We start from the raw sequence: 20,786 nt of genomic DNA on the forward strand, positions 1-20,786 counted from the left end.
TTAATCTATTGTGAAACAAAATCTAAACAACATAATAAAAAGTCAACCGCACCACGGATTCCCAGACAGTCTCCCACACTGGTACTAGCGAGGCCTTAAGCTGTGTAACTTCTGCGATCTGACGAGAGCAGTGACATTCAGCTTAGAATGGCCATTGACATTAAATGCTATAATCCATAGTCCTTTTTAATCGATTGTGAAACAAAATCTAAACGACATAATAGAAATTCAACCGCACCACGGATTCCCAGACAGTCTCCCACACTGGTACTAGCAAGGCCTTAAGCTGTGTAACTTCTGCGTTCTGATGAGAGCAGGCACATTCAGCTTAGAATGGCCATTGACGTTCATTGCTTTAATCTATAGTCCTATTTAATCTATTGTGAAACAAAATCTAAACGACATAATAAAAAGTCTACCGCACCACGGTTTCCCAGACAGTCTCCCACACTGGTACTAGCGAGGCCTTAAGCTGAGTAACTTCTGCGATCTGACGAGAGCAGGCACATGCAGCTTAGAATGGCCATTGACATTAAATGCTTTAATCCATAGTCCTTTTTAATCGATTGTGAAACAAAATCTAAACGACATAATAAAAAGTCAACCGCACCACGGATTCCCAGACAGTCTCCCACACTGGTACTAGCGAGGCCTTAAGCTGTGTAACTTCTGCGATCTGACGAGAGCTGGGAAATTCAGCTTAGAATGGCCATTGACATTAAATGCTTTAATCCATAGTCCTTTTTAATCGATTGTGAAACAAAATCTAAACGACATAATAAAAATTCAACCACACCACGGATTCCCAGACAGTCTCCCACAATGGTACTAGCGAGGCCTTAAGCTGTGTAACTTCTGCGTTCTGACGAGAGCAGGCACATTCAGCTTAGAATGGCCATTGACGTTAAATGCTTTAATCCATAGTCCTATTTAATCTATTGTGAAACAAAATCTAAACGACATAATAAAAAGTCAACCGCACCACGGATTCCCAGACAGTCTCCCACACTGGTACTAGCGAGGCCTTAAGCTGTGTAACTTCTGCGATCTGACGAGGGCAGGCACATTCAGCTTAGAATGGCCATTGACCTTAAATGCTTTAATCCACAGTCCTTTTTAATCGATTGTGAAACAAAATCTAAACGACATAATAAAAATTCAACCACACCACGGATTCCCAGACAGTCTCCCACAATGGTACTAGTGAGGCCTTAAGCTGTGTAACTTCTGCGTTCTGACGAGAGCAGGCACATTCAGCTTAGAATGGCCATTGACGTTAAATGCTTTAATCCATAGTCCTATTTAATCTATTGTGAAACAAAATCTAAACGACATAATAAAAAGTCAACCGCACCACGGATTCCCAGACAGTCTCCCACACTGGTACTAGCGAGGCCTTAAGCTGTGTAACTTCTGCGATCTGACGAGGGCAGGCACATTCAGCTTAGAATGGCCATTGACCTTAAATGCTTTAATCCACAGTCCTTTTTAATCGATTGTGAAACAAAATCTAAACGACATAATAAAAAGTCAACCGCACCACGGATTCCCAGACAGTCTCCCACACTGGTACTAGCAAGGCCTTAAGCTGTGTAACTTCTGCGATCTGACGAGAGCAGGGACATTCAGCTTAGAATGGCCATTGACATTAAATTCTTTAATCCATAGTCCTTTTTAATCGATTGTGAAACAAAATCTAAACGACATAATAAAAAGTCAACCGCACCACGGATTCCCAGACAGTCTCCCACACTAGTACTACCGAGGGCCTAAGCTGTGTAACTTCTACGATCTGATGAGAGCAGGCACATTCAGCTTAGAATGGCGATTGACATTAAATGCTTTAATCCATAGTCCTTTTTAATCGATTGTGAAACAAAATCTAAACGACATAATAAAAAGTTAACCGCACCACGGATTCCCAGACAGTCTCCCACACTGGTACTAGCGAGGCCTTAAGCTGTGTAACTTCTGTGATCTGACGAGAGCAGGCACATTCAGCTTAGAATGGCCATTGACATTAAATGATTTAATCCATAGTCCTTTTTAATCGATTGTGAAACAAAATCTAAACGACATAATAAAAATTCAACCGCACCACGGATTCCCAGACAGTCTCCCACACTGGTACTAGCGAGGTGTTAAGCTGTGTAACTTCAGCGATCTAACGAGAGCAGGCACATTCAGCTTAGAATGGCCATTGACATTAAATGCTTTAATCCATAGTCCTTTTTAATCGATTGTGAAACAAAATCTAAACGACATAATAAAAAGTCAACCGCACTACGGATTCCCAGACAGTCTCCCACACTGGTACTAGCAAGGCCATAAACTGTGTAACTTCTGCGATCTGACGATAGCAGGCACATTCAGCTTAGAATGGCCATTGACATTAAAAGCCTTAATCCATAGTCCTATTTAATCTATTGTGAAACAAAATCTAAACAACATAATAAAAAGTCAACCGCACCACGGATTCCCAGACAGTCTCCCACACTGGTACTAGCGAGGCCTTAAGCTGTGTAACTTCTGCGATCTGACGAGAGCAGGGACATTCAGCTTAGAATGGCCATTGACATTAAATGTTATATTCCATAGTCCTTTTTAATCGATTGTGAAACAAAATCTAAACGACATAATAAAAATTCAACCGCACCACGGATTCCCAGACAGTCTCCCACACTGGTACTAGCGAGGCCTTAAGCTGTGTAACTTCTGCGTTCTGACGAGAGCAGGCACATTCAGCTTAGAATGGCCATTGACGTTAAATGTTTTAATCTATAGTCCTATTTAATCTATTGTGAAACAAAATCTAAACGACATAATAAAAAGTCAACCGCACCACGGATTCCCAGACAGTCTCCCACACTGGTACTACCGAGGCCTTAAGCTGTGTAACTTCTGCGATCTGACGAGTGCAGGCACATGCAGCTTAGAATGGCATTGACATTAAATGCTTTAATCCATAGTCCTTTTTAATCGATTGTGAAACAAAATCTAAACGACATAATAAAAAGTCAACCGCACCACGGATTCCCAGACAGTCTCCCACACTAGTACTACCGAGGGCTTAAGCTGTGTAACTTCTGCGATCTGACGAGAGCAGGCACATTCAGCTTAGAATTGCCATCGACATTAAATGCTTTAATCCATAGTCCTTTTTAATCGATTGTGAAACAAAATCTAAACGACATAATAAAAAGTCAACCGCACCACGGATTCCCAGACAGTCTCCCACACTTGTACTAGCGAGGCCTTAAGCTGTGTAACTTCTGTGATCTGACGAGAGCAGGCACATTCAGCTTAGAATGGCCATTGACATTAAATGTTTTAATCCATAGTCCTTTTTAATCGATTGTGAAACAAAATCTAAACGACATAATAAAAAGTCAACCGCACCACGGATTCCCAGACAGTCTCCCACACTGGTACTAGCGAGGCCTTAAGCTGTGTAACTTCTGCGATCTGACGAGAGCAGGGACATTCAGCTTAGAATGGGCATTGACATTAAATGCTTTAATCCATAGTCCTTTTTAATCGATTGTGAAACAAAATCTAAACGACATAATAAAAATTCAACCACACCACGGATTCCCAGACAGTCTCCCACAATGGTACTAGTGAGGCCTTAAGCTGTGTAACTTCTGCGTTCTGACGAGAGCAGGCACATTCAGCTTAGAATGGCCATTGACGTTAAATGCTTTAATCCATAGTCCTATTTAATCTATTGTGAAACAAAATCAAAACGACATAATAAAAAGTCAACCGCACCACGGATTCCCAGACAGTCTCCCACACTGGTACTAGCGAGGCCTTAAGCTGTGTAACTTCTGCGATCTGACGAGAGCAGGCACATTCAGCTTAGAATGGCCATTGACATTAAAAGCCTTAATCCATAGTCCCATTTAATCTATTGTGAAACAAAATCTAAACAACATAATAAAGAGTCAACCGCACCACGGATTCCCAGACAGTCTCCCACACTGGTACTAGCGAGGCCTTAAGCTGTGTAACTTCTGCGCTCTGACGAGAGCAGGCACATTCAGCTTAGAATGGCCATTGACATTAAAAGCCTTAATCCATAGTCCTATTTAATCTATTGTGAAACAAAATCTAAACAACATAATAAAAAGTCAACCGCACCACGGATTCCCAGACAGTCTCCCACACTGGTACTAGCGAGGCCTTAAGCTGTGTAACTTCTGCGATCTGACGAGAGCAGGGACATTCAGCTTAGAATGGCCATTGACATTAAATGATTTAATCCATAGTCCTTTTTAATCGATTGTGAAACAAAATCTAAACGACATAATAAAAATTCAACCGCACCACGGATTCCCAGACAGTCTCCCACACTGGTACTAGCGAGGCGTTAAGCTGTGTAACTTCAGCGATCTAACGAGAGCAGGCACATTCAGCTTAGAATGGCCATTGACATTGAATGCTTTAATCCATAGTCCTTTTTAATCGATTGTGAAACAAAATCTAAACATAATAAAAAGTCAACCGCACCACGGATTCCCAGACAGTCTTCCACACTGGTACTAGCAAGGCCATAAGCTGTGTAACTTCTGCGATCTGACGATAGCAGGCACATTCAGCTTAGAATGGCCATTGACATTAAAAGCCTTAATCCATAGTCCTATTTAATCTATTGTGAAACAAAATCTAAACAACATAATAAAAAGTCAACCGCACCACGGATTCCCAGACAGTCTCCCACACTGGTACTAGCGAGGCCTTAAGCTGTGTAACTTCTGCGATCTGACGAGAGCAGTGACATTCAGCTTAGAATGGCCATTGACATTAAATGCTATAATCCATAGTCCTTTTTAATCGATTGTGAAACAAAATCTAAACGACATAATAGAAATTCAACCGCACCACGGATTCCCAGACAGTCTCCCACACTGGTACTAGCAAGGCCTTAAGCTGTGTAACTTCTGCGTTCTGATGAGAGCAGGCACATTCAGCTTAGAATGGCCATTGACGTTCATTGCTTTAATCTATAGTCCTATTTAATCTATTGTGAAACAAAATCTAAACGACATAATAAAAAGTCTACCGCACCACGGTTTCCCAGACAGTCTCCCACACTGGTACTAGCGAGGCCTTAAGCTGAGTAACTTCTGCGATCTGACGAGAGCAGGCACATGCAGCTTAGAATGGCCATTGACATTAAATGCTTTAATCCATAGTCCTTTTTAATCGATTGTGAAACAAAATCTAAACGACATAATAAAAAGTCAACCGCACCACGGATTCCCAGACAGTCTCCCACACTGGTACTAGCGAGGCCTTAAGCTGTGTAACTTCTGCGATCTGACGAGAGCTGGGAAATTCAGCTTAGAATGGCCATTGACATTAAATGCTTTAATCCATAGTCCTTTTTAATCGATTGTGAAACAAAATCTAAACGACATAATAAAAATTCAACCACACCACGGATTCCCAGACAGTCTCCCACAATGGTACTAGCGAGGCCTTAAGCTGTGTAACTTCTGCGTTCTGACGAGAGCAGGCACATTCAGCTTAGAATGGCCATTGACGTTAAATGCTTTAATCCATAGTCCTATTTAATCTATTGTGAAACAAAATCTAAACGACATAATAAAAAGTCAACCGCACCACGGATTCCCAGACAGTCTCCCACACTGGTACTAGCGAGGCCTTAAGCTGTGTAACTTCTGCGATCTGACGAGGGCAGGCACATTCAGCTTAGAATGGCCATTGACCTTAAATGCTTTAATCCACAGTCCTTTTTAATCGATTGTGAAACAAAATCTAAACGACATAATAAAAATTCAACCACACCACGGATTCCCAGACAGTCTCCCACAATGGTACTAGTGAGGCCTTAAGCTGTGTAACTTCTGCGTTCTGACGAGAGCAGGCACATTCAGCTTAGAATGGCCATTGACGTTAAATGCTTTAATCCATAGTCCTATTTAATCTATTGTGAAACAAAATCTAAACGACATAATAAAAAGTCAACCGCACCACGGATTCCCAGACAGTCTCCCACACTGGTACTAGCGAGGCCTTAAGCTGTGTAACTTCTGCGATCTGACGAGGGCAGGCACATTCAGCTTAGAATGGCCATTGACCTTAAATGCTTTAATCCACAGTCCTTTTTAATCGATTGTGAAACAAAATCTAAACGACATAATAAAAAGTCAACCGCACCACGGATTCCCAGACAGTCTCCCACACTGGTACTAGCAAGGCCTTAAGCTGTGTAACTTCTGCGATCTGACGAGAGCAGGGACATTCAGCTTAGAATGGCCATTGACATTAAATTCTTTAATCCATAGTCCTTTTTAATCGATTGTGAAACAAAATCTAAACGACATAATAAAAAGTCAACCGCACCACGGATTCCCAGACAGTCTCCCACACTAGTACTACCGAGGCCTTAAGCTGTGTAACTTCTGCGATCTGATGAGAGCAGGCACATTCAGCTTAGAATGGCGATTGACATTAAATGCTTTAATCCATAGTCCTTTTTAATCGATTGTGAAACAAAATCTAAACGACATAATAAAAAGTTAACCGCACCACGGATTCCCAGACAGTCTCCCACACTGGTACTAGCGAGGCCTTAAGCTGTGTAACTTCTGTGATCTGACGAGAGCAGGCACATTCAGCTTAGAATGGCCATTGACATTAAATGATTTAATCCATAGTCCTTTTTAATCGATTGTGAAACAAAATCTAAACGACATAATAAAAATTCAACCGCACCACGGATTCCCAGACAGTCTCCCACACTGGTACTAGCGAGGTGTTAAGCTGTGTAACTTCAGCGATCTAACGAGAGCAGGCACATTCAGCTTAGAATGGCCATTGACATTAAATGCTTTAATCCATAGTCCTTTTTAATCGATTGTGAAACAAAATCTAAACGACATAATAAAAAGTCAACCGCACCACGGATTCCCAGACAGTCTCCCACACTGGTACTACCGAGGCCTTAAGCTGTGTAACTTCTGCGATCTGACGAGAGCAGGCACATGCAGCTTAGAATGGCATTGACATTAAATGCTTTAATCCATAGTCCTTTTTAATCGATTGTGAAACAAAATCTAAACGACATAATAAAAAGTCAACCGCACCACGGATTCCCAGACAGTCTCCCACACTAGTACTACCGAGGGCTTAAGCTGTGTAACTTCTGCGATCTGACGAGAGCAGGCACATTCAGCTTAGAATTGCCATCGACATTAAATGCTTTAATCCATAGTCCTTTTTAATCGATTGTGAAACAAAATCTAAACGACATAATAAAAAGTCAACCGCACCACGGATTCCCAGACAGTCTCCCAAACTTGTACTAGCGAGGCCTTAAGCTGTGTAACTTCTGTGATCTGACGAGAGCAGGCACATTCAGCTTAGAATGGCCATTGACATTAAATGTTTTAATCCATAGTCCTTTTTAATCGATTGTGAAACAAAATCTAAACGACATAATAAAAAGTCAACCGCACCACGGATTCCCAGACAGTCTCCCACACTGGTACTAGCGAGGCCTTAAGCTGTGTAACTTCTGCGATCTGACGAGAGCAGGGACATTCAGCTTAGAATGGGCATTGACATTAAATGCTTTAATCCATAGTCCTTTTTAATCGATTGTGAAACAAAATCTAAACGACATAATAAAAATTCAACCACACCACGGATTCCCAGACAGTCTCCCACAATGGTACTAGTGAGGCCTTAAGCTGTGTAACTTCTGCGTTCTGACGAGAGCAGGCACATTCAGCTTAGAATGGCCATTGACGTTAAATGCTTTAATCCATAGTCCTATTTAATCTATTGTGAAACAAAATCAAAACGACATAATAAAAAGTCAACCGCACCACGGATTCCCAGACAGTCTCCCACACTGGTACTAGCGAGGCCTTAAGCTGTGTAACTTCTGCGATCTGACGAGAGCAGGCACATTCAGCTTAGAATGGCCATTGACATTAAAAGCCTTAATCCATAGTCCCATTTAATCTATTGTGAAACAAAATCTAAACAACATAATAAAGAGTCAACCGCACCACGGATTCCCAGACAGTCTCCCACACTGGTACTAGCGAGGCCTTAAGCTGTGTAACTTCTGCGCTCTGACGAGAGCAGGCACATTCAGCTTAGAATGGCCATTGACATTAAAAGCCTTAATCCATAGTCCTATTTAATCTATTGTGAAACAAAATCTAAACAACATAATAAAAAGTCAACCGCACCACGGATTCCCAGACAGTCTCCCACACTGGTACTAGCGAGGCCTTAAGCTGTGTAACTTCTGCGATCTGACGAGAGCAGGGACATTCAGCTTAGAATGGCCATTGACATTAAATGATTTAATCCATAGTCCTTTTTAATCGATTGTGAAACAAAATCTAAACGACATAATAAAAATTCAACCGCACCACGGATTCCCAGACAGTCTCCCACACTGGTACTAGCGAGGCGTTAAGCTGTGTAACTTCAGCGATCTAACGAGAGCAGGCACATTCAGCTTAGAATGGCCATTGACATTGAATGCTTTAATCCATAGTCCTTTTTAATCGATTGTGAAACAAAATCTAAACATAATAAAAAGTCAACCGCACCACGGATTCCCAGACAGTCTTCCACACTGGTACTAGCAAGGCCATAAGCTGTGTAACTTCTGCGATCTGACGATAGCAGGCACATTCAGCTTAGAATGGCCATTGACATTAAAAGCCTTAATCCATAGTCCTATTTAATCTATTGTGAAACAAAATCTAAACAACATAATAAAAAGTCAACCGCACCACGGATTCCCAGACAGTCTCCCACACTGGTACTAGCGAGGCCTTAAGCTGTGTAACTTCTGCGATCTGACGAGAGCAGTGACATTCAGCTTAGAATGGCCATTGACATTAAATGCTATAATCCATAGTCCTTTTTAATCGATTGTGAAACAAAATCTAAACGACATAATAGAAATTCAACCGCACCACGGATTCCCAGACAGTCTCCCACACTGGTACTAGCAAGGCCTTAAGCTGTGTAACTTCTGCGTTCTGATGAGAGCAGGCACATTCAGCTTAGAATGGCCATTGACGTTCATTGCTTTAATCTATAGTCCTATTTAATCTATTGTGAAACAAAATCTAAACGACATAATAAAAAGTCTACCGCACCACGGTTTCCCAGACAGTCTCCCACACTGGTACTAGCGAGGCCTTAAGCTGAGTAACTTCTGCGATCTGACGAGAGCAGGCACATGCAGCTTAGAATGGCCATTGACATTAAATGCTTTAATCCATAGTCCTTTTTAATCGATTGTGAAACAAAATCTAAACGACATAATAAAAAGTCAACCGCACCACGGATTCCCAGACAGTCTCCCACACTGGTACTAGCGAGGCCTTAAGCTGTGTAACTTCTGCGATCTGACGAGAGCTGGGAAATTCAGCTTAGAATGGCCATTGACATTAAATGCTTTAATCCATAGTCCTTTTTAATCGATTGTGAAACAAAATCTAAACGACATAATAAAAATTCAACCACACCACGGATTCCCAGACAGTCTCCCACAATGGTACTAGCGAGGCCTTAAGCTGTGTAACTTCTGCGTTCTGACGAGAGCAGGCACATTCAGCTTAGAATGGCCATTGACGTTAAATGCTTTAATCCATAGTCCTATTTAATCTATTGTGAAACAAAATCTAAACGACATAATAAAAAGTCAACCGCACCACGGATTCCCAGACAGTCTCCCACACTGGTACTAGCGAGGCCTTAAGCTGTGTAACTTCTGCGATCTGACGAGGGCAGGCACATTCAGCTTAGAATGGCCATTGACCTTAAATGCTTTAATCCACAGTCCTTTTTAATCGATTGTGAAACAAAATCTAAACGACATAATAAAAATTCAACCACACCACGGATTCCCAGACAGTCTCCCACAATGGTACTAGTGAGGCCTTAAGCTGTGTAACTTCTGCGTTCTGACGAGAGCAGGCACATTCAGCTTAGAATGGCCATTGACGTTAAATGCTTTAATCCATAGTCCTATTTAATCTATTGTGAAACAAAATCTAAACGACATAATAAAAAGTCAACCGCACCACGGATTCCCAGACAGTCTCCCACACTGGTACTAGCGAGGCCTTAAGCTGTGTAACTTCTGCGATCTGACGAGGGCAGGCACATTCAGCTTAGAATGGCCATTGACCTTAAATGCTTTAATCCACAGTCCTTTTTAATCGATTGTGAAACAAAATCTAAACGACATAATAAAAAGTCAACCGCACCACGGATTCCCAGACAGTCTCCCACACTGGTACTAGCAAGGCCTTAAGCTGTGTAACTTCTGCGATCTGACGAGAGCAGGGACATTCAGCTTAGAATGGCCATTGACATTAAATTCTTTAATCCATAGTCCTTTTTAATCGATTGTGAAACAAAATCTAAACGACATAATAAAAAGTCAACCGCACCACGGATTCCCAGACAGTCTCCCACACTAGTACTACCGAGGCCTTAAGCTGTGTAACTTCTGCGATCTGATGAGAGCAGGCACATTCAGCTTAGAATGGCGATTGACATTAAATGCTTTAATCCATAGTCCTTTTTAATCGATTGTGAAACAAAATCTAAACGACATAATAAAAAGTTAACCGCACCACGGATTCCCAGACAGTCTCCCACACTGGTACTAGCGAGGCCTTAAGCTGTGTAACTTCTGTGATCTGACGAGAGCAGGCACATTCAGCTTAGAATGGCCATTGACATTAAATGATTTAATCCATAGTCCTTTTTAATCGATTGTGAAACAAAATCTAAACGACATAATAAAAATTCAACCGCACCACGGATTCCCAGACAGTCTCCCACACTGGTACTAGCGAGGTGTTAAGCTGTGTAACTTCAGCGATCTAACGAGAGCAGGCACATTCAGCTTAGAATGGCCATTGACATTAAATGCTTTAATCCATAGTCCTTTTTAATCGATTGTGAAACAAAATCTAAACGACATAATAAAAAGTCAACCGCACTACGGATTCCCAGACAGTCTCCCACACTGGTACTAGCAAGGCCATAAACTGTGTAACTTCTGCGATCTGACGATAGCAGGCACATTCAGCTTAGAATGGCCATTGACATTAAAAGCCTTAATCCATAGTCCTATTTAATCTATTGTGAAACAAAATCTAAACAACATAATAAAAAGTCAACCGCACCACGGATTCCCAGACAGTCTCCCACACTGGTACTAGCGAGGCCTTAAGCTGTGTAACTTCTGCGATCTGACGAGAGCAGGGACATTCAGCTTAGAATGGCCATTGACATTAAATGTTATATTCCATAGTCCTTTTTAATCGATTGTGAAACAAAATCTAAACGACATAATAAAAATTCAACCGCACCACGGATTCCCAGACAGTCTCCCACACTGGTACTAGCGAGGCCTTAAGCTGTGTAACTTCTGCGTTCTGACGAGAGCAGGCACATTCAGCTTAGAATGGCCATTGACGTTAAATGTTTTAATCTATAGTCCTATTTAATCTATTGTGAAACAAAATCTAAACGACATAATAAAAAGTCAACCGCACCACGGATTCCCAGACAGTCTCCCACACTGGTACTACCGAGGCCTTAAGCTGTGTAACTTCTGCGATCTGACGAGAGCAGGCACATGCAGCTTAGAATGGCATTGACATTAAATGCTTTAATCCATAGTCCTTTTTAATCGATTGTGAAACAAAATCTAAACGACATAATAAAAAGTCAACCGCACCACGGATTCCCAGACAGTCTCCCACACTAGTACTACCGAGGGCTTAAGCTGTGTAACTTCTGCGATCTGACGAGAGCAGGCACATTCAGCTTAGAATTGCCATCGACATTAAATGCTTTAATCCATAGTCCTTTTTAATCGATTGTGAAACAAAATCTAAACGACATAATAAAAAGTCAACCGCACCACGGATTCCCAGACAGTCTCCCACACTTGTACTAGCGAGGCCTTAAGCTGTGTAACTTCTGTGATCTGACGAGAGCAGGCACATTCAGCTTAGAATGGCCATTGACATTAAATGTTTTAATCCATAGTCCTTTTTAATCGATTGTGAAACAAAATCTAAACGACATAATAAAAAGTCAACCGCACCACGGATTCCCAGACAGTCTCCCACACTGGTACTAGCGAGGCCTTAAGCTGTGTAACTTCTGCGATCTGACGAGAGCAGGGACATTCAGCTTAGAATGGGCATTGACATTAAATGCTTTAATCCATAGTCCTTTTTAATCGATTGTGAAACAAAATCTAAACGACATAATAAAAATTCAACCACACCACGGATTCCCAGACAGTCTCCCACAATGGTACTAGTGAGGCCTTAAGCTGTGTAACTTCTGCGTTCTGACGAGAGCAGGCACATTCAGCTTAGAATGGCCATTGACGTTAAATGCTTTAATCCATAGTCCTATTTAATCTATTGTGAAACAAAATCAAAACGACATAATAAAAAGTCAACCGCACCACGGATTCCCAGACAGTCTCCCACACTGGTACTAGCGAGGCCTTAAGCTGTGTAACTTCTGCGATCTGACGAGAGCAGGCACATTCAGCTTAGAATGGCCATTGACATTAAAAGCCTTAATCCATAGTCCCATTTAATCTATTGTGAAACAAAATCTAAACAACATAATAAAGAGTCAACCGCACCACGGATTCCCAGACAGTCTCCCACACTGGTACTAGCGAGGCCTTAAGCTGTGTAACTTCTGCGCTCTGACGAGAGCAGGCACATTCAGCTTAGAATGGCCATTGACATTAAAAGCCTTAATCCATAGTCCTATTTAATCTATTGTGAAACAAAATCTAAACAACATAATAAAAAGTCAACCGCACCACGGATTCCCAGACAGTCTCCCACACTGGTACTAGCGAGGCCTTAAGCTGTGTAACTTCTGCGATCTGACGAGAGCAGGGACATTCAGCTTAGAATGGCCATTGACATTAAATGATTTAATCCATAGTCCTTTTTAATCGATTGTGAAACAAAATCTAAACGACATAATAAAAATTCAACCGCACCACGGATTCCCAGACAGTCTCCCACACTGGTACTAGCGAGGCGTTAAGCTGTGTAACTTCAGCGATCTAACGAGAGCAGGCACATTCAGCTTAGAATGGCCATTGACATTGAATGCTTTAATCCATAGTCCTTTTTAATCGATTGTGAAACAAAATCTAAACATAATAAAAAGTCAACCGCACCACGGATTCCCAGACAGTCTTCCACACTGGTACTAGCAAGGCCATAAGCTGTGTAACTTCTGCGATCTGACGATAGCAGGCACATTCAGCTTAGAATGGCCATTGACATTAAAAGCCTTAATCCATAGTCCTATTTAATCTATTGTGAAACAAAATCTAAACAACATAATAAAAAGTCAACCGCACCACGGATTCCCAGACAGTCTCCCACACTGGTACTAGCGAGGCCTTAAGCTGTGTAACTTCTGCGATCTGACGAGAGCAGTGACATTCAGCTTAGAATGGCCATTGACATTAAATGCTATAATCCATAGTCCTTTTTAATCGATTGTGAAACAAAATCTAAACGACATAATAGAAATTCAACCGCACCACGGATTCCCAGACAGTCTCCCACACTGGTACTAGCAAGGCCTTAAGCTGTGTAACTTCTGCGTTCTGATGAGAGCAGGCACATTCAGCTTAGAATGGCCATTGACGTTCATTGCTTTAATCTATAGTCCTATTTAATCTATTGTGAAACAAAATCTAAACGACATAATAAAAAGTCTACCGCACCACGGTTTCCCAGACAGTCTCCCACACTGGTACTAGCGAGGCCTTAAGCTGAGTAACTTCTGCGATCTGACGAGAGCAGGCACATGCAGCTTAGAATGGCCATTGACATTAAATGCTTTAATCCATAGTCCTTTTTAATCGATTGTGAAACAAAATCTAAACGACATAATAAAAAGTCAACCGCACCACGGATTCCCAGACAGTCTCCCACACTGGTACTAGCGAGGCCTTAAGCTGTGTAACTTCTGCGATCTGACGAGAGCTGGGAAATTCAGCTTAGAATGGCCATTGACATTAAATGCTTTAATCCATAGTCCTTTTTAATCGATTGTGAAACAAAATCTAAACGACATAATAAAAATTCAACCACACCACGGATTCCCAGACAGTCTCCCACAATGGTACTAGCGAGGCCTTAAGCTGTGTAACTTCTGCGTTCTGACGAGAGCAGGCACATTCAGCTTAGAATGGCCATTGACGTTAAATGCTTTAATCCATAGTCCTATTTAATCTATTGTGAAACAAAATCTAAACGACATAATAAAAAGTCAACCGCACCACGGATTCCCAGACAGTCTCCCACACTGGTACTAGCGAGGCCTTAAGCTGTGTAACTTCTGCGATCTGACGAGGGCAGGCACATTCAGCTTAGAATGGCCATTGACCTTAAATGCTTTAATCCACAGTCCTTTTTAATCGATTGTGAAACAAAATCTAAACGACATAATAAAAAGTCAACCGCACCACGGATTCCCAGACAGTCTCCCACACTGGTACTAGCAAGGCCTTAAGCTGTGTAACTTCTGCGATCTGACGAGAGCAGGGACATTCAGCTTAGAATGGCCATTGACATTAAATTCTTTAATCCATAGTCCTTTTTAATCGATTGTGAAACAAAATCTAAACGACATAATAAAAAGTCAACCGCACCACGGATTCCCAGACAGTCTCCCACACTAGTACTACCGAGGCCTTAAGCTGTGTAACTTCTGCGATCTGATGAGAGCAGGCACATTCAGCTTAGAATGGCGATTGACATTAAATGCTTTAATCCATAGTCCTTTTTAATCGATTGTGAAACAAAATCTAAACGACATAATAAAAAGTTAACCGCACCACGGATTCCCAGACAGTCTCCCACACTGGTACTAGCGAGGCCTTAAGCTGTGTAACTTCTGTGATCTGACGAGAGCAGGCACATTCAGCTTAGAATGGCCATTGACATTAAATGATTTAATCCATAGTCCTTTTTAATCGATTGTGAAACAAAATCTAAACGACATAATAAAAATTCAACCGCACCACGGATTCCCAGACAGTCTCCCACACTGGTACTAGCGAGGTGTTAAGCTGTGTAACTTCAGCGATCTAACGAGAGCAGGCACATTCAGCTTAGAATGGCCATTGACATTAAATGCTTTAATCCATAGTCCTTTTTAATCGATTGTGAAACAAAATCTAAACGACATAATAAAAAGTCAACCGCACTACGGATTCCCAGACAGTCTCCCACACTGGTACTAGCAAGGCCATAAACTGTGTAACTTCTGCGATCTGACGATAGCAGGCACATTCAGCTTAGAATGGCCATTGACATTAAAAGCCTTAATCCATAGTCCTATTTAATCTATTGTGAAACAAAATCTAAACAACATAATAAAAAGTCAACCGCACCACGGATTCCCAGACAGTCTCCCACACTGGTACTAGCGAGGCCTTAAGCTGTGTAACTTCTGCGATCTGACGAGAGCAGGGACATTCAGCTTAGAATGGCCATTGACATTAAATGTTATATTCCATAGTCCTTTTTAATCGATTGTGAAACAAAATCTAAACGACATAATAAAAATTCAACCGCACCACGGATTCCCAGACAGTCTCCCACACTGGTACTAGCGAGGCCTTAAGCTGTGTAACTTCTGCGTTCTGACGAGAGCAGGCACATTCAGCTTAGAATGGCCATTGACGTTAAATGTTTTAATCTATAGTCCTATTTAATCTATTGTGAAACAAAATCTAAACGACATAATAAAAAGTCAACCGCACCACGGATTCCCAGACAGTCTCCCACACTGGTACTACCGAGGCCTTAAGCTGTGTAACTTCTGCGATCTGACGAGAGCAGGCACATGCAGCTTAGAATGGCATTGACATTAAATGCTTTAATCCATAGTCCTTTTTAATCGATTGTGAAACAAAATCTAAACGACATAATAAAAAGTCAACCGCACCACGGATTCCCAGACAGTCTCCCACACTAGTACTACCGAGGGCTTAAGCTGTGTAACTTCTGCGATCTGACGAGAGCAGGCACATTCAGCTTAGAATTGCCATCGACATTAAATGCTTTAATCCATAGTCCTTTTTAATCGATTGTGAAACAAAATCTAAACGACATAATAAAAAGTCAACCGCACCACGGATTCCCAGACAGTCTCCCACACTTGTACTAGCGAGGCCTTAAGCTGTGTAACTTCTGTGATCTGACGAGAGCAGGCACATTCAGCTTAGAATGGCCATTGACATTAAATGTTTTAATCCATAGTCCTTTTTAATCGATTGTGAAACAAAATCTAAACGACATAATAAAAAGTCAACCGCACCACGGATTCCCAGACAGTCTCCCACACTGGTACTAGCGAGGCCTTAAGCTGTGTAACTTCTGCGATCTGACGAGAGCAGGGACATTCAGCTTAGAATGGGCATTGACATTAAATGCTTTAATCCATAGTCCTTTTTAATCGATTGTGAAACAAAATCTAAACGACATAATAAAAATTCAACCACACCACGGATTCCCAGACAGTCTCCCACAATGGTACTAGTGAGGCCTTAAGCTGTGTAACTTCTGCGTTCTGACGAGAGCAGGCACATTCAGCTTAGAATGGCCATTGACGTTAAATGCTTTAATCCATAGTCCTATTTAATCTATTGTGAAACAAAATCAAAACGACATAATAAAAAGTCAACCGCACCACGGATTCCCAGACAGTCTCCCACACTGGTACTAGCGAGGCCTTAAGCTGTGTAACTTCTGCGATCTGACGAGAGCAGGCACATTCAGCTTAGAATGGCCATTGACATTAAAAGCCTTAATCCATAGTCCCATTTAATCTATTGTGAAACAAAATCTAAACAACATAATAAAGAGTCAACCGCACCACGGATTCCCAGACAGTCTCCCACACTGGTACTAGCGAGGCCTTAAGCTGTGTAACTTCTGCGCTCTGACGAGAGCAGGCACATTCAGCTTAGAATGGCCATTGACATTAAAAGCCTTAATCCATAGTCCTATTTAATCTATTGTGAAACAAAATCTAAACAACATAATAAAAAGTCAACCGCACCACGGATTCCCAGACAGTCTCCCACACTGGTACTAGCGAGGCCTTAAGCTGTGTAACTTCTGCGATCTGACGAGAGCAGGGACATTCAGCTTAGAATGGCCATTGACATTAAATGATTTAATCCATAGTCCTTTTTAATCGATTGTGAAACAAAATCTAAACGACATAATAAAAATTCAACCGCACCACGGATTCCCAGACAGTCTCCCACACTGGTACTAGCGAGGCGTTAAGCTGTGTAACTTCAGCGATCTAACGAGAGCAGGCACATTCAGCTTAGAATGGCCATTGACATTGAATGCTTTAATCCATAGTCCTTTTTAATCGATTGTGAAACAAAATCTAAACATAATAAAAAGTCAACCGCACCACGGATTCCCAGACAGTCTTCCACACTGGTACTAGCAAGGCCATAAGCTGTGTAACTTCTGCGATCTGACGATAGCAGGCACATTCAGCTTAGAATGGCCATTGACATTAAAAGCCTTAATCCATAGTCCTATTTAATCTATTGTGAAACAAAATCTAAACAACATAATAAAAAGTCAACCGCACCACGGATTCCCAGACAGTCTCCCACACTGGTACTAGCGAGGCCTTAAGCTGTGTAACTTCTGCGATCTGACGAGAGCAGTGACATTCAGCTTAGAATGGCCATTGACATTAAATGCTATAATCCATAGTCCTTTTTAATCGATTGTGAAACAAAATCTAAACGACATAATAGAAATTCAACCGCACCACGGATTCCCAGACAGTCTCCCACACTGGTACTAGCAAGGCCTTAAGCTGTGTAACTTCTGCGTTCTGATGAGAGCAGGCACATTCAGCTTAGAATGGCCATTGACGTTCATTGCTTTAATCTATAGTCCTATTTAATCTATTGTGAAACAAAATCTAAACGACATAATAAAAAGTCTACCGCACCACGGTTTCCCAGACAGTCTCCCACACTGGTACTAGCGAGGCCTTAAGCTGAGTAACTTCTGCGATCTGACGAGAGCAGGCACATGCAGCTTAGAATGGCCATTGACATTAAATGCTTTAATCCATAGTCCTTTTTAATCGATTGTGAAACAAAATCTAAACGACATAATAAAAAGTCAACCGCACCACGGATTCCCAGACAGTCTCCCACACTGGTACTAGCGAGGCCTTAAGCTGTGTAACTTCTGCGATCTGACGAGAGCTGGGAAATTCAGCTTAGAATGGCCATTGACATTAAATGCTTTAATCCATAGTCCTTTTTAATCGATTGTGAAACAAAATCTAAACGACATAATAAAAATTCAACCACACCACGGATTCCCAGACAGTCTCCCACAATGGTACTAGCGAGGCCTTAAGCTGTGTAACTTCTGCGTTCTGACGAGAGCAGGCACATTCAGCTTAGAATGGCCATTGACGTTAAATGCTTTAATCCATAGTCCTATTTAATCTATTGTGAAACAAAATCTAAACGACATAATAAAAAGTCAACCGCACCACGGATTCCCAGACAGTCTCCCACACTGGTACTAGCGAGGCCTTAAGCTGTGTAACTTCTGCGATCTGACGAGGGCAGGCACATTCAGCTTAGAATGGCCATTGACCTTAAATGCTTTAATCCACAGTCCTTTTTAATCGATTGTGAAACAAAATCTAAACGACATAATAAAAAGTCAACCGCACCACGGATTCCCAGACAGTCTCCCACACTGGTACTAGCAAGGCCTTAAGCTGTGTAACTTCTGCGATCTGACGAGAGCAGGGACATTCAGCTTAGAATGGCCATTGACATTAAATGATTTAATCCATAGTCCTTTTTAATCGATTGTGAAACAAAATCTAAACGACATAATAAAAATTCAACCGCACCACGGATTCCCAGACAGTCTCCCACACTGGTACTAGCGAGGCGTTAAGCTGTGTAACTTCAGCGATCTAACGAGAGCAGGCACATTCAGCTTAGAATGGCCATTGACATTAAATGCTTTAATCCATAGTCCTTTTTAATCGATTGTGAATCAAAATCTAAACATAATAAAAAGTCAACCGCACCACGGATTCCCAGACAGTCTCCCACACTGGTACTAGCAAGGCCATAAGCTGTGTAACTTCTGCGATCTGACGATAGCAGGCACATTCAGCTTAGAATGGCCATTGACATTAAAAGCCTTAATCCATAGTCCTATTTAATCTATTGTGAAACAAAATCTAAACAACATAATAAAAAGTCAACCGCACCACGGATTCCCAGACAGTCTCCCACACTGGTACTAGCGAGGCCTTAAGCTGTGTAACTTCTGCGATCTGACGAGAGCAGGGACATTCAGCTTAGAATGGCCATTGACATTAAATGCTATAATCCATAGTCCTTTTTAATCGATTGTGAAACAAAATCTAAACGACATAATAGAAATTCAACCGCACCACGGATTCCCAGACAGTCTCCCACACTGGTACTAGCAAGGCCTTAAGCTGTGTAATTTCTGCGTTCTGATGAGAGCAGGCACATTCAGCTTAGAATGGCCATTGACGTTCATTGCTTTAATCTATAGTCCTATTTAATCTATTGTGAAACAAAATCTAAACGACATAATAAAAAGTCAACCGCACCACGGTTTCCCAGACAGTCTCCCACACTGGTACTAGCGAGGCCTTAAGCTGAGTAACTTCTGCGATCTGACGAGAGCAGGCACATGCAGCTTAGAATGGCCATTGACATTAAATGCTTTAATCCATAGTCCTTTTTAATCGATTGTGAAACAAAATCTAAACGACATAATAAAAAGTCAACCGCACCACGGATTCCCAGACAGTCTCCCACACTGGTACTAGCGAGGCCTTAAGCTGTGTAACTTCTGCGATCTGACGAGAGCTGGGAAATTCAGCTTAGAATGGCCATTGACATTAAATGCTTTAATCCATAGTCCTTTTTAATCGATTGTGAAACAAAATCTAAACGACATAATAAAAATTCAACCACACCACGGATTCCCAGACAGTCTCCCACAATGGTACTAGCGAGGCCTTAAGCTGTGTAACTTCTGCGTTCTGACGAGAGCAGGCACATTCAGCTTAGAATGGCCATTGACGTTAAATGCTTTAATCCATAGTCCTATTTAATCTATTGTGAAACAAAATCTAAACGACATAATAAAAAGTCAACCGCACCACGGATTCCCAGACAGTCTCCCACACTGGTACTAGCGAGGCCTTAAGCTGTGTAACTTCTGCGATCTGACGAGGGCAGGCACATTCAGCTTAGAATGGCCATTGACCTTAAATGCTTTAATCCACAGTCCTTTTTAATCGATTGTGAAACAAAATCTAAACGACATAATAAAAAGTCAACCGCACCACGGATTCCCAGACAGTCTCCCACACTGGTACTAGCGAGGGATTAAGCTGTGTAACTTCTGCGATCTGACAAGAGCAGGCACATTCAGCTTAGAATGGCCATTGACATTAAATGCTTTAATCCATAGTCCTTTTTAATCGATTGTGAAACAAAATCTAAACGACATAATAAAAAGTCAACCGCACCACGGATTCCCAGACAGTCTCCCACACTGGTACTAGCGAGGCCTTAAGCTGTGTAACTTCTGCGATCTGACGAGAGCTGGAAAATTCAGATTAGAATGGCCATTGAC

General features: G+C 41.7%; 94 pseudogenes; all 94 read right to left on the reverse strand.

Annotated features, from left to right (window-relative positions):
- Positions 1-40: 40 nt before the first annotated feature.
- LOC142738496 (5S ribosomal RNA) lies at positions 41-159 on the reverse strand (annotated as a pseudogene).
- A 67-nt stretch (positions 160-226) lies between these two features.
- LOC142736064 (5S ribosomal RNA) lies at positions 227-345 on the reverse strand (annotated as a pseudogene).
- Positions 346-412: 67 nt separating this feature from the next.
- LOC142738135 (5S ribosomal RNA) lies at positions 413-531 on the reverse strand (annotated as a pseudogene).
- Positions 532-598: 67 nt separating this feature from the next.
- On the reverse strand, positions 599-717 carry LOC142684621 (5S ribosomal RNA; annotated as a pseudogene).
- Positions 718-784: 67 nt separating this feature from the next.
- LOC142738333 (5S ribosomal RNA) lies at positions 785-903 on the reverse strand (annotated as a pseudogene).
- A 67-nt stretch (positions 904-970) lies between these two features.
- On the reverse strand, positions 971-1,089 carry LOC142736984 (5S ribosomal RNA; annotated as a pseudogene).
- A 67-nt stretch (positions 1,090-1,156) lies between these two features.
- Positions 1,157-1,275, reverse strand: LOC142669494 (5S ribosomal RNA; annotated as a pseudogene).
- A 67-nt stretch (positions 1,276-1,342) lies between these two features.
- Positions 1,343-1,461, reverse strand: LOC142736986 (5S ribosomal RNA; annotated as a pseudogene).
- A 67-nt stretch (positions 1,462-1,528) lies between these two features.
- Positions 1,529-1,647, reverse strand: LOC142736187 (5S ribosomal RNA; annotated as a pseudogene).
- A 67-nt stretch (positions 1,648-1,714) lies between these two features.
- Positions 1,715-1,833, reverse strand: LOC142735953 (5S ribosomal RNA; annotated as a pseudogene).
- Positions 1,834-1,900: 67 nt separating this feature from the next.
- LOC142682449 (5S ribosomal RNA) lies at positions 1,901-2,019 on the reverse strand (annotated as a pseudogene).
- A 439-nt stretch (positions 2,020-2,458) lies between these two features.
- On the reverse strand, positions 2,459-2,577 carry LOC142726042 (5S ribosomal RNA; annotated as a pseudogene).
- Positions 2,578-2,644: 67 nt separating this feature from the next.
- On the reverse strand, positions 2,645-2,763 carry LOC142734783 (5S ribosomal RNA; annotated as a pseudogene).
- A 67-nt stretch (positions 2,764-2,830) lies between these two features.
- On the reverse strand, positions 2,831-2,948 carry LOC142699421 (5S ribosomal RNA; annotated as a pseudogene).
- A 67-nt stretch (positions 2,949-3,015) lies between these two features.
- On the reverse strand, positions 3,016-3,134 carry LOC142667572 (5S ribosomal RNA; annotated as a pseudogene).
- Positions 3,135-3,201: 67 nt separating this feature from the next.
- On the reverse strand, positions 3,202-3,320 carry LOC142677953 (5S ribosomal RNA; annotated as a pseudogene).
- A 67-nt stretch (positions 3,321-3,387) lies between these two features.
- LOC142670302 (5S ribosomal RNA) lies at positions 3,388-3,506 on the reverse strand (annotated as a pseudogene).
- Positions 3,507-3,573: 67 nt separating this feature from the next.
- LOC142669538 (5S ribosomal RNA) lies at positions 3,574-3,692 on the reverse strand (annotated as a pseudogene).
- Positions 3,693-3,759: 67 nt separating this feature from the next.
- On the reverse strand, positions 3,760-3,878 carry LOC142673902 (5S ribosomal RNA; annotated as a pseudogene).
- A 67-nt stretch (positions 3,879-3,945) lies between these two features.
- On the reverse strand, positions 3,946-4,064 carry LOC142730263 (5S ribosomal RNA; annotated as a pseudogene).
- Positions 4,065-4,131: 67 nt separating this feature from the next.
- On the reverse strand, positions 4,132-4,250 carry LOC142726053 (5S ribosomal RNA; annotated as a pseudogene).
- Positions 4,251-4,686: 436 nt separating this feature from the next.
- LOC142738498 (5S ribosomal RNA) lies at positions 4,687-4,805 on the reverse strand (annotated as a pseudogene).
- A 67-nt stretch (positions 4,806-4,872) lies between these two features.
- On the reverse strand, positions 4,873-4,991 carry LOC142736065 (5S ribosomal RNA; annotated as a pseudogene).
- Positions 4,992-5,058: 67 nt separating this feature from the next.
- LOC142738136 (5S ribosomal RNA) lies at positions 5,059-5,177 on the reverse strand (annotated as a pseudogene).
- Positions 5,178-5,244: 67 nt separating this feature from the next.
- LOC142684632 (5S ribosomal RNA) lies at positions 5,245-5,363 on the reverse strand (annotated as a pseudogene).
- Positions 5,364-5,430: 67 nt separating this feature from the next.
- LOC142738334 (5S ribosomal RNA) lies at positions 5,431-5,549 on the reverse strand (annotated as a pseudogene).
- A 67-nt stretch (positions 5,550-5,616) lies between these two features.
- LOC142736987 (5S ribosomal RNA) lies at positions 5,617-5,735 on the reverse strand (annotated as a pseudogene).
- Positions 5,736-5,802: 67 nt separating this feature from the next.
- Positions 5,803-5,921, reverse strand: LOC142669505 (5S ribosomal RNA; annotated as a pseudogene).
- A 67-nt stretch (positions 5,922-5,988) lies between these two features.
- On the reverse strand, positions 5,989-6,107 carry LOC142736988 (5S ribosomal RNA; annotated as a pseudogene).
- Positions 6,108-6,174: 67 nt separating this feature from the next.
- Positions 6,175-6,293, reverse strand: LOC142736188 (5S ribosomal RNA; annotated as a pseudogene).
- Positions 6,294-6,360: 67 nt separating this feature from the next.
- LOC142665323 (5S ribosomal RNA) lies at positions 6,361-6,479 on the reverse strand (annotated as a pseudogene).
- Positions 6,480-6,546: 67 nt separating this feature from the next.
- Positions 6,547-6,665, reverse strand: LOC142682471 (5S ribosomal RNA; annotated as a pseudogene).
- A 253-nt stretch (positions 6,666-6,918) lies between these two features.
- Positions 6,919-7,036, reverse strand: LOC142672676 (5S ribosomal RNA; annotated as a pseudogene).
- A 67-nt stretch (positions 7,037-7,103) lies between these two features.
- On the reverse strand, positions 7,104-7,222 carry LOC142667583 (5S ribosomal RNA; annotated as a pseudogene).
- Positions 7,223-7,289: 67 nt separating this feature from the next.
- LOC142688471 (5S ribosomal RNA) lies at positions 7,290-7,408 on the reverse strand (annotated as a pseudogene).
- A 67-nt stretch (positions 7,409-7,475) lies between these two features.
- LOC142670213 (5S ribosomal RNA) lies at positions 7,476-7,594 on the reverse strand (annotated as a pseudogene).
- Positions 7,595-7,661: 67 nt separating this feature from the next.
- On the reverse strand, positions 7,662-7,780 carry LOC142669516 (5S ribosomal RNA; annotated as a pseudogene).
- A 67-nt stretch (positions 7,781-7,847) lies between these two features.
- On the reverse strand, positions 7,848-7,966 carry LOC142737777 (5S ribosomal RNA; annotated as a pseudogene).
- Positions 7,967-8,033: 67 nt separating this feature from the next.
- LOC142730241 (5S ribosomal RNA) lies at positions 8,034-8,152 on the reverse strand (annotated as a pseudogene).
- A 67-nt stretch (positions 8,153-8,219) lies between these two features.
- On the reverse strand, positions 8,220-8,338 carry LOC142726064 (5S ribosomal RNA; annotated as a pseudogene).
- A 436-nt stretch (positions 8,339-8,774) lies between these two features.
- On the reverse strand, positions 8,775-8,893 carry LOC142738499 (5S ribosomal RNA; annotated as a pseudogene).
- Positions 8,894-8,960: 67 nt separating this feature from the next.
- Positions 8,961-9,079, reverse strand: LOC142736066 (5S ribosomal RNA; annotated as a pseudogene).
- A 67-nt stretch (positions 9,080-9,146) lies between these two features.
- On the reverse strand, positions 9,147-9,265 carry LOC142738137 (5S ribosomal RNA; annotated as a pseudogene).
- Positions 9,266-9,332: 67 nt separating this feature from the next.
- Positions 9,333-9,451, reverse strand: LOC142684643 (5S ribosomal RNA; annotated as a pseudogene).
- A 67-nt stretch (positions 9,452-9,518) lies between these two features.
- On the reverse strand, positions 9,519-9,637 carry LOC142738335 (5S ribosomal RNA; annotated as a pseudogene).
- A 67-nt stretch (positions 9,638-9,704) lies between these two features.
- On the reverse strand, positions 9,705-9,823 carry LOC142736990 (5S ribosomal RNA; annotated as a pseudogene).
- A 67-nt stretch (positions 9,824-9,890) lies between these two features.
- Positions 9,891-10,009, reverse strand: LOC142669560 (5S ribosomal RNA; annotated as a pseudogene).
- A 67-nt stretch (positions 10,010-10,076) lies between these two features.
- On the reverse strand, positions 10,077-10,195 carry LOC142736991 (5S ribosomal RNA; annotated as a pseudogene).
- Positions 10,196-10,262: 67 nt separating this feature from the next.
- Positions 10,263-10,381, reverse strand: LOC142736189 (5S ribosomal RNA; annotated as a pseudogene).
- A 67-nt stretch (positions 10,382-10,448) lies between these two features.
- LOC142725041 (5S ribosomal RNA) lies at positions 10,449-10,567 on the reverse strand (annotated as a pseudogene).
- Positions 10,568-10,634: 67 nt separating this feature from the next.
- On the reverse strand, positions 10,635-10,753 carry LOC142682482 (5S ribosomal RNA; annotated as a pseudogene).
- Positions 10,754-11,192: 439 nt separating this feature from the next.
- On the reverse strand, positions 11,193-11,311 carry LOC142726086 (5S ribosomal RNA; annotated as a pseudogene).
- Positions 11,312-11,378: 67 nt separating this feature from the next.
- Positions 11,379-11,497, reverse strand: LOC142735046 (5S ribosomal RNA; annotated as a pseudogene).
- A 67-nt stretch (positions 11,498-11,564) lies between these two features.
- On the reverse strand, positions 11,565-11,682 carry LOC142672687 (5S ribosomal RNA; annotated as a pseudogene).
- Positions 11,683-11,749: 67 nt separating this feature from the next.
- Positions 11,750-11,868, reverse strand: LOC142667594 (5S ribosomal RNA; annotated as a pseudogene).
- Positions 11,869-11,935: 67 nt separating this feature from the next.
- Positions 11,936-12,054, reverse strand: LOC142677964 (5S ribosomal RNA; annotated as a pseudogene).
- A 67-nt stretch (positions 12,055-12,121) lies between these two features.
- On the reverse strand, positions 12,122-12,240 carry LOC142670224 (5S ribosomal RNA; annotated as a pseudogene).
- Positions 12,241-12,307: 67 nt separating this feature from the next.
- LOC142669571 (5S ribosomal RNA) lies at positions 12,308-12,426 on the reverse strand (annotated as a pseudogene).
- A 67-nt stretch (positions 12,427-12,493) lies between these two features.
- LOC142674034 (5S ribosomal RNA) lies at positions 12,494-12,612 on the reverse strand (annotated as a pseudogene).
- Positions 12,613-12,679: 67 nt separating this feature from the next.
- LOC142730274 (5S ribosomal RNA) lies at positions 12,680-12,798 on the reverse strand (annotated as a pseudogene).
- A 67-nt stretch (positions 12,799-12,865) lies between these two features.
- LOC142726097 (5S ribosomal RNA) lies at positions 12,866-12,984 on the reverse strand (annotated as a pseudogene).
- Positions 12,985-13,420: 436 nt separating this feature from the next.
- LOC142738500 (5S ribosomal RNA) lies at positions 13,421-13,539 on the reverse strand (annotated as a pseudogene).
- Positions 13,540-13,606: 67 nt separating this feature from the next.
- LOC142736067 (5S ribosomal RNA) lies at positions 13,607-13,725 on the reverse strand (annotated as a pseudogene).
- A 67-nt stretch (positions 13,726-13,792) lies between these two features.
- On the reverse strand, positions 13,793-13,911 carry LOC142738139 (5S ribosomal RNA; annotated as a pseudogene).
- A 67-nt stretch (positions 13,912-13,978) lies between these two features.
- LOC142684654 (5S ribosomal RNA) lies at positions 13,979-14,097 on the reverse strand (annotated as a pseudogene).
- Positions 14,098-14,164: 67 nt separating this feature from the next.
- Positions 14,165-14,283, reverse strand: LOC142738336 (5S ribosomal RNA; annotated as a pseudogene).
- A 67-nt stretch (positions 14,284-14,350) lies between these two features.
- On the reverse strand, positions 14,351-14,469 carry LOC142736998 (5S ribosomal RNA; annotated as a pseudogene).
- Positions 14,470-14,536: 67 nt separating this feature from the next.
- LOC142736190 (5S ribosomal RNA) lies at positions 14,537-14,655 on the reverse strand (annotated as a pseudogene).
- A 67-nt stretch (positions 14,656-14,722) lies between these two features.
- Positions 14,723-14,841, reverse strand: LOC142735590 (5S ribosomal RNA; annotated as a pseudogene).
- A 67-nt stretch (positions 14,842-14,908) lies between these two features.
- Positions 14,909-15,027, reverse strand: LOC142682493 (5S ribosomal RNA; annotated as a pseudogene).
- Positions 15,028-15,466: 439 nt separating this feature from the next.
- Positions 15,467-15,585, reverse strand: LOC142726108 (5S ribosomal RNA; annotated as a pseudogene).
- Positions 15,586-15,652: 67 nt separating this feature from the next.
- Positions 15,653-15,771, reverse strand: LOC142735057 (5S ribosomal RNA; annotated as a pseudogene).
- Positions 15,772-15,838: 67 nt separating this feature from the next.
- On the reverse strand, positions 15,839-15,956 carry LOC142672709 (5S ribosomal RNA; annotated as a pseudogene).
- Positions 15,957-16,023: 67 nt separating this feature from the next.
- On the reverse strand, positions 16,024-16,142 carry LOC142667605 (5S ribosomal RNA; annotated as a pseudogene).
- Positions 16,143-16,209: 67 nt separating this feature from the next.
- LOC142677975 (5S ribosomal RNA) lies at positions 16,210-16,328 on the reverse strand (annotated as a pseudogene).
- A 67-nt stretch (positions 16,329-16,395) lies between these two features.
- On the reverse strand, positions 16,396-16,514 carry LOC142670235 (5S ribosomal RNA; annotated as a pseudogene).
- A 67-nt stretch (positions 16,515-16,581) lies between these two features.
- Positions 16,582-16,700, reverse strand: LOC142669582 (5S ribosomal RNA; annotated as a pseudogene).
- Positions 16,701-16,767: 67 nt separating this feature from the next.
- Positions 16,768-16,886, reverse strand: LOC142674156 (5S ribosomal RNA; annotated as a pseudogene).
- A 67-nt stretch (positions 16,887-16,953) lies between these two features.
- Positions 16,954-17,072, reverse strand: LOC142730285 (5S ribosomal RNA; annotated as a pseudogene).
- A 67-nt stretch (positions 17,073-17,139) lies between these two features.
- LOC142726119 (5S ribosomal RNA) lies at positions 17,140-17,258 on the reverse strand (annotated as a pseudogene).
- Positions 17,259-17,694: 436 nt separating this feature from the next.
- LOC142738501 (5S ribosomal RNA) lies at positions 17,695-17,813 on the reverse strand (annotated as a pseudogene).
- A 67-nt stretch (positions 17,814-17,880) lies between these two features.
- On the reverse strand, positions 17,881-17,999 carry LOC142736069 (5S ribosomal RNA; annotated as a pseudogene).
- Positions 18,000-18,066: 67 nt separating this feature from the next.
- LOC142738140 (5S ribosomal RNA) lies at positions 18,067-18,185 on the reverse strand (annotated as a pseudogene).
- Positions 18,186-18,252: 67 nt separating this feature from the next.
- LOC142684666 (5S ribosomal RNA) lies at positions 18,253-18,371 on the reverse strand (annotated as a pseudogene).
- A 67-nt stretch (positions 18,372-18,438) lies between these two features.
- On the reverse strand, positions 18,439-18,557 carry LOC142738337 (5S ribosomal RNA; annotated as a pseudogene).
- A 67-nt stretch (positions 18,558-18,624) lies between these two features.
- LOC142736999 (5S ribosomal RNA) lies at positions 18,625-18,743 on the reverse strand (annotated as a pseudogene).
- Positions 18,744-18,810: 67 nt separating this feature from the next.
- On the reverse strand, positions 18,811-18,929 carry LOC142736191 (5S ribosomal RNA; annotated as a pseudogene).
- A 436-nt stretch (positions 18,930-19,365) lies between these two features.
- Positions 19,366-19,484, reverse strand: LOC142726130 (5S ribosomal RNA; annotated as a pseudogene).
- Positions 19,485-19,551: 67 nt separating this feature from the next.
- Positions 19,552-19,670, reverse strand: LOC142735802 (5S ribosomal RNA; annotated as a pseudogene).
- Positions 19,671-19,737: 67 nt separating this feature from the next.
- Positions 19,738-19,856, reverse strand: LOC142736337 (5S ribosomal RNA; annotated as a pseudogene).
- A 67-nt stretch (positions 19,857-19,923) lies between these two features.
- LOC142684677 (5S ribosomal RNA) lies at positions 19,924-20,042 on the reverse strand (annotated as a pseudogene).
- Positions 20,043-20,109: 67 nt separating this feature from the next.
- Positions 20,110-20,228, reverse strand: LOC142738338 (5S ribosomal RNA; annotated as a pseudogene).
- A 67-nt stretch (positions 20,229-20,295) lies between these two features.
- Positions 20,296-20,414, reverse strand: LOC142737000 (5S ribosomal RNA; annotated as a pseudogene).
- A 253-nt stretch (positions 20,415-20,667) lies between these two features.
- LOC142700813 (5S ribosomal RNA) lies at positions 20,668-20,786 on the reverse strand (annotated as a pseudogene).

Source organism: Rhinoderma darwinii, chromosome 1 (genome assembly GCF_050947455.1).
Source record: "Rhinoderma darwinii isolate aRhiDar2 chromosome 1, aRhiDar2.hap1, whole genome shotgun sequence".
In the NCBI taxonomy this organism is placed as follows: domain Eukaryota; kingdom Metazoa; phylum Chordata; class Amphibia; order Anura; family Rhinodermatidae; genus Rhinoderma; species Rhinoderma darwinii.